Source organism: Monodelphis domestica, chromosome 4 (assembly GCF_027887165.1).
Source record: "Monodelphis domestica isolate mMonDom1 chromosome 4, mMonDom1.pri, whole genome shotgun sequence".
Classification (NCBI taxonomy): Eukaryota; Metazoa; Chordata; class Mammalia; order Didelphimorphia; family Didelphidae; genus Monodelphis; species Monodelphis domestica.
In genome coordinates this window covers 272870483-272877130 of record NC_077230.1, presented here as the reverse complement: position 1 = coordinate 272877130, position 6648 = coordinate 272870483, and the positions used below count along the sequence as shown (strand labels likewise).

The window sequence follows — 6648 nt, the reverse complement described above, 5'->3', positions numbered from 1 at the left end:
CTTGTACACCTCAGTTGGGATCCCTTCTTTACCGGGTGCCTTGCCTGCACTCATTTGTTGAATGGCTTTTTGGACTTCCTCTATTGAAGGAGGGACATCAAGTTGTTCAATGATGCGGTTTTGGGGGATCTGGTCAAGGGCGCTTTGGTCGACTGAAGAGGGTCGGTTGAGAAGCTGACTGAAGTGTTCTTTCCACCTGTTGCTGATGCCTTTTTTATCTTTTATGAGAGTGTCACCATCAGAGGATAGCAAGGGAGTGGTGGTGGGTTTTAACAGCCCATAGACAGTCTTGAGGGCACTGAAAAATTGTTTGTAGTTTTTCGTATCAGCAAAATGCTGGATTTCTTCTGCCTTTTTTCCCACCATCGGTCTTGCATCTTCCTGATATCACACTGTGCCATGGCTTGGAGAGACTTGAATCTGTCCTTTTTAGGAGCAGAGTTTGGGTTATTTTGCCACTCCATAAAGGCTTTGTTCTTTTTGCTCAACATGTCTTCAATAGCAGTGTTGTTCTCGTTGAACCAGTCCTGGTGGTTGCGTTGTTTGGGGCCTAGGACTGCCTTTGATGTTTCCTTCACTGTGTCTCTGAACTGGTTCCATTTCTTGGTTGAGCTTCCAGTGAGTGGTCCCTTGGCAGACAGTTTGTCGTCCAGGCAGGACTGGAATGTTTACAAATAAGATGGATCTCTAAGACGACTCACGTTGTAAAATGCGCGAACTGTCTGGGCATGTTTTGGATGGCGAAGCGCAATGTGCATTTGAAGAGTCACTCTAACCAATCGGTGGTCTGTCCAGTATTCAGCTCCTCTCATGGCTCTGGTGATCTTTATATCCTGGATGTCTCGCCGGCATACAATGATGTAGTCAATGAGATGCCACTGTTTTGATCGTGGGTGCATCCACGGTGTTTTATATTTATTTGCCATTCTGAACACAGTGTTCGTGATGGTGAGGTCGAACTCTGAGCATTTGCTGAGTAGCAGTAGGCTGTTGTTGTTCATTTTGCCCACACCGTGTTTGCCAAGCACTCCTTTCCATCTTTCATGGTCCTGGCCAATGCAGGCGTTGAAGTCTCCCAGTAGTATCAGCTTGTCATTTGTGGGCACTGAGTGCAGGACGGCACTCAGGTCAGAGTTGAACTGCTCAATGGTTTCCTCTGTGCTGGTCAGTGTTGGGGCATATGCGCTGATGATTGTGGTATATTGGTCTTTGCTGAGAGGCAAAAGGATCTTCAGGAGCCTCTCGCTGATGCCCACAGGCAAGTCTGGCAGCTGTTTGAGCAAACTGGTCTTGATAGCCAGGCCAACACCGTGGATTCTGTCTTCATTTGAGTCTCTACCTTTCCAGAAGTAGGTGTATCCAGTGGTGGGTTCGCTGAGTGATCCCTCTTCTGGTAAGCGTGTTTCACTTAGGGCTGCGATGTCGATGTTATATCGAGCCAGTTCTTTACCGATTAGAGCTGTTCTTCTCTCAGGTCTTGGGGTATTCTCTCTGTCAAGTAATGTTCTGATGTTCCATGTTCCTAGTAGGAGTTTCTTTGTATTTTTTCTTTTATTTTGAATGCTTAAAGGGATGACCCGCCAGTCACAGTGTGCTGACCAGGTGTTTGTAGGGCAGGCAATGTTTGGGACACCTTTTCTAGTCCCCTCCCTTGATTAGGGTGAACAGTGCTATCCTAGAGAGGGCTGCTCAGTTGCCCAGGATGCTGCCGAATGTCCCTGCTGCCCACAGGGCTGAGCGACCACTGGTCCGTGGGCCGCCCAAGTGCAGGATCGTGACTACAACTGCCAGTGGTCACCTCCACCTGTTGCGTTGCCACTCCCCCATCGTCGCTGATCTTGAAGAGGGTGGACGGGGTCAGGATAGATGAGTGTGCACAAAGATACTTTGTGCACACTCATCTATAAAACTCAAAACACCCCCTAAATAGAAAAATGGTCAAAGGATATAAACAAAGTTCTCAAAAGAATTGTAAATAATTAAAATCCCTAAGAAAGAGTATTATTAATCACTAATAAAAAAGAGAAATCAAAAGAAATCAAAACAGCCCTGCGGTTTTACTTAACATTCAGCAAATCTATAAAGAAAACAAAAGATGAGAGTAGTCAATATGAAGTTCTGGAAAAATAGGCCATACTAATGTATTTTGCTGTATTTTTTAATTAGTATAGCCATTTTGGATACCATTTTTGGATATCATTTTGGATATCAAGTAATTATGAAAATAAACAGACTAAAATGTTAATGCCCTTTAATCAAGAAATTCCATTTATGGGCTTAGCCCCAAGGAAATAATTGTTAAAAATAAAAATTCTGTTTCAACCAAAATAGTAGCACTTTTTGGAGTAGTAAAGAACTGAAAAGAAAGTAGATGAACATTAATTAGGCCATTGGCTAAACAAATGGTGGTACATCAATACAATAGAACATTATTGTGCTGTAAAATAAATATGACAAATACAATGAAGTATGGAAAGACTTACATAAAGAGATGCAAAATAAAGTAAGTAGAGCCAATAACACCATATAATCAGTGACAACAATGTAAATGGAAAGAACAAGCACAAAAAAATTAATATTGTGGGGCAGCAAACAAAAATGACCCAAAAGAAGAGATGAGAAAGCACTTTTCCCCACTATGTGTTTGCAAACGGTGGAATATTGCATATATTTTCATATTTTAAAAATTTATTTGGTCAGCTTTGTTGACTGTTTTTGTCTTCTTCTTTAAAAAAATACATATAGGTATTTCTTAAGTTCAATTTTTTTAATTTTCAGACTATAAATAGTCTTTTTCAGCATCATAATATCCCTCAGCCACCTATTCCAATGTTTAACAATTGTAAAAGTAAAGAACAATTCATATTTAACTAATTTTGAAGTCTTGGAATTAAAGTATAAATGCTAAATTGTTGACTAAATATGGTCTGTTAAACTAAATTAAGTTAGCTATCAGGATTGACTATTTGAGAACTTAATGTCCTTGATTTTCAGTACACGGTGATATTTTTAAAAATCTATTTTGCCTTAGTTTCCCCATCATGAGAAAGGAACAGTATAAGTAATTATTTGCCTAGCAACCCAAAATGCTAAGTTTGAACTAATGTTAATCAAGCTATTTGATACATTTCAATTCTATGGAAAAGTTAAATAATCATTCATCAGAAAATGTGTGCAAAGTACTCAGGTTCTTTAACAATTTTGACAAATATTAAGTACTATGATTATCTAGATGGAGATGAATATTTGAGACTATTCTTTTAAATCATTCCATGCTCTTATTGCTACCACTATCTCGTGCACTTTTGTTTCCCCCATCCTTAACAGACACCATATGACATATGACATATGACATAACAGACACCAACAGACATATGATTTTATCCATTTGAAAAGAGATTGTTTAGGGACTTTTTAAAAGGAGAATGAAGAAAACACACACACACAAGGCAAAACTTAGCCAAGTATAAGAGAATGGAATATGTGAATATGGTATTGTATGCATGCTACATGTATACTATGTATGAAAGACATTTGGCATGCTGCTTCAGAGAATATAGATAACTATATACAGAACGTAGCATATTGAAAGCACTAAAACAATCAAGCTGGATGAATGGGCAAGGATTTAGCCCTCTATAGAATAGAAGTAACTTCAGAGGTTCCACTCTAGTGGAACCAAAATCTAGAGTTCACTATAAATGGGTATTACTATGCCTTTGAATTCTACCCAAGTACAACCAGTTAGAATCATGAAATACCCTCTAAGCAAAAGTTAATGGAACAGCCTCTTAGAGAAGCAAATCTAAGAAACATATTAAATCAGGAAACAAAGAAAATAAAATAAGCCTAATTCTCCCTTCATAAGTTTAAAGTCACTTTGATAACTGTTCAGAATAGAATATAGGATAATATTCTAACTCGGAACTTTTAGATACCTCACTCCTAAAAACTAAACTGAGTTTGGAGCTCTAAACAGATTCAATCTTATATATCCAGCTCATTTTCCTCCAAACCAAGTTAATCATCTCACTAATTATTCCCCAAACTGTATAGATTGCTGCTTTAGCACCTTTACTCATGCTTTTCTCTCTACCTGAATGCCCTCCCCATAAAGTAAATACATGTAGCTCAGACAACTGACGCTCCTAGAGTTGCATGTTAAGGGGAAATCTCTGTGCCTTCGAAGTTGTCACTTTCAACTTTCCTACAGAAATGCTGATGTAATTTTCTGTATTGCTTCCTCAACTGTTCTGCCATTTGCTGGTTCTCTGTTGAGCAACTATATCAGTCTCCAGGTTCTCTGATAGATTGTAGCTGTTATGAAGCTTTCTTTGAGAAAACCCAAAACCTCCATGTTATTTCAGCCGTTTTGTGAGTCATATCCCCAGTTGTACTCACAGCATAGTCTCTCAGGCCAATTCAACATTTTTTTCATTGTTTGAACTCCATTGCCTCTCTTTCAGTAACAACTCTCCTAGGCTTTTTGGGCTAGGGTGAATAAATTCCTTTCAACTCTCATCATGCCACTAGCCTAGCAGCTAACATTAAAGTCATATAGATTACCTTGGTGTTAATATGTTTCAAAGACCATGTGTAGAGGGATTTTATTGTTTGGCTCAAAGCGGGGCAAAATAGGCATCTAGCCTCTTCTCCTCCCTTCTCTAAGGCAGATTCCTGCCAAGAAGGAAGCAGGACATTGGAGTCAGAGATATCTGTGCTCTCCTTAGAGAGGCAGGGTACCCAGCAAGAATGATTTCTATCTGTTTCCTTAAATATTGTTAGTCTAAAAGATGTGAGTTTCAGGTCCAATCTAATCTCTGATTTCTATTCATTATTGGGGAGGACCCTAAACTCCATCTCTGATGCTCGACCCCTTTCCATCCAAATACCAGATCCACAATGAACATACATAGCAATTATCAATGAAAACCCATTTATTCAAACTGGTAGCAAAAGAGAAATCGGAGAAAATATGCATACAAAAATATATATCAGATCATACAGAGTAAAGGAATGTTCCCATTAGGAGCAAAATAACTAAGTTCAACCAAGAAATCCCTAGGTCTCATTCAAGGGAGAGTTCTCTGAAGACTCTAGTGTAGCAAGCTGGAGATAAGAACATAATCAAGATGTCCAGATCTTGTCATGTCTTCCCAGATTCTTTTCCTTCAGCAATCTGAAGTGGGATTGATCTTGTCCATCTTTCCTATGGAAACTGGAATCTAGAAACAACCAAAGCAATTTCAGAGTCCAAAGTAACTTGAAGCTTGAAAAGAACTGAAGACTCTCTTCCACACCTGATGCAGGTACAGATTATATAGAGTCTCATACCAATAAGCTTTAGGACTGGGGTTATTACTACTGCTAGTACTACCACCACCACCACCACTACTTATAAAACACTTTGTGGTATGCAAAGTGTTTAATGTATGTCATCACATTTGACCCTCAAGACAGCCCAGGAAGTGAAAAGTGGATGCTATTATTGCTCCTCCCCAGTTTACAGATGAAGAATCTGAAGCACAGAGAGGTTATCAGACTTGCCCAAGATACTACATCAAACTTCCTCTAGAAATAAGGACTTTCATTTTCCCAAGACTGAAAACTTTTATTTGTGGTCTTAATAACAAATCCAGTTGAAGACTGTATGTGAATATAGAATGGCAAGCTCTAAGCCTCAAATTTGTGGTTTCCTTTCTTTTGTCTCAGCCAGAAATAGGGATTCATATTTCTGCCACCCTTTTCCTTTTTGAGGTATTACAGATATCAGTTCATTTTATCCTATTCCCTTTACTTTACAGGAGAGAAAACTGATGGTGGCTGATGTGTAGCTGACATTTGAAGCCTGGTTCTGACTCCAAATCCAGTGTTCTTTCCACAACCCCATGTTGACTTTCCTTGGTTGGCTTAATTTATCTTCCTTTTCCTCTGAAAGATAACGGATAAGCACGAAGCCATGCTCAATTCTGCTTTCTGGTTCTGAGACAGCATGGCCTACCAGTAAAAGAATTCTGAGCAGAGAAGGAGGTGATATGAAGCCTGAGTCTCAGTTCTACCATTATGTATGTGTGATTCCTGGGACATTCTTTTGCTTTTTCCTCTAATAATTTCTTCCATCTTTAACACTAGAAGAATAAAGGAATTGAGAGTCATGTTCTCATCTTACATTTACCAGAAGTCTCCAGATAGAGGTGGTCCTTAGGATGTTTTCAGTCTGGGTGGGGTGGGGGTTTGTTTCCATCAAAGTAGGGAACACTCATGGACCGCCCTCTTGGAAGCCTCAAAGGATCCAGGGGATCCCCAAAATCACCTTGAATTAAGGTACAGAAAATTAATCAATGGAGTCATCGGTAAAAGGTAGAACCCAGAAAGCTGAACAGTGTTGTGGAACCCAGAGGAGACGAAACACACCTCAGCCCTCCAAGACGCCAAAGCGGAAAGACGATCTCCATGGAAACAAAGAAGAGAGGGAAATCATCCTCTTCCGCCCAGAGGGGACCGCCCTCAAGACAAACTGACCAATGATTCGAGGAAGGGGAAGGGGCCATTGATGGGGATGAGGAGAAACCGGGTCTGCCTCTGTCCAATCGATTTCGAGGTTGCGAGTGTCTTTCCTGCATTAACCAATAGAAAGGGCCGATGAAG

At 39.9% G+C, this 6648-nt stretch overlaps 1 long non-coding RNA gene across 1 annotated transcript; it reads right to left on the bottom strand.

Annotated features, from left to right (window-relative positions):
- Positions 1–4919: 4919 nt before the first annotated feature.
- Positions 4920–6620, bottom strand: LOC103094469 (uncharacterized). The gene is made up of 3 exons (XR_001630172.2): positions 6415–6620; positions 6170–6313; positions 4920–5225 (listed from the first exon to the last, which is right to left on the bottom strand). It is a non-coding gene; the product is annotated as an uncharacterized LOC103094469 (long non-coding RNA).
- Between the last annotated feature and the right edge of the window lie 28 nt (positions 6621–6648).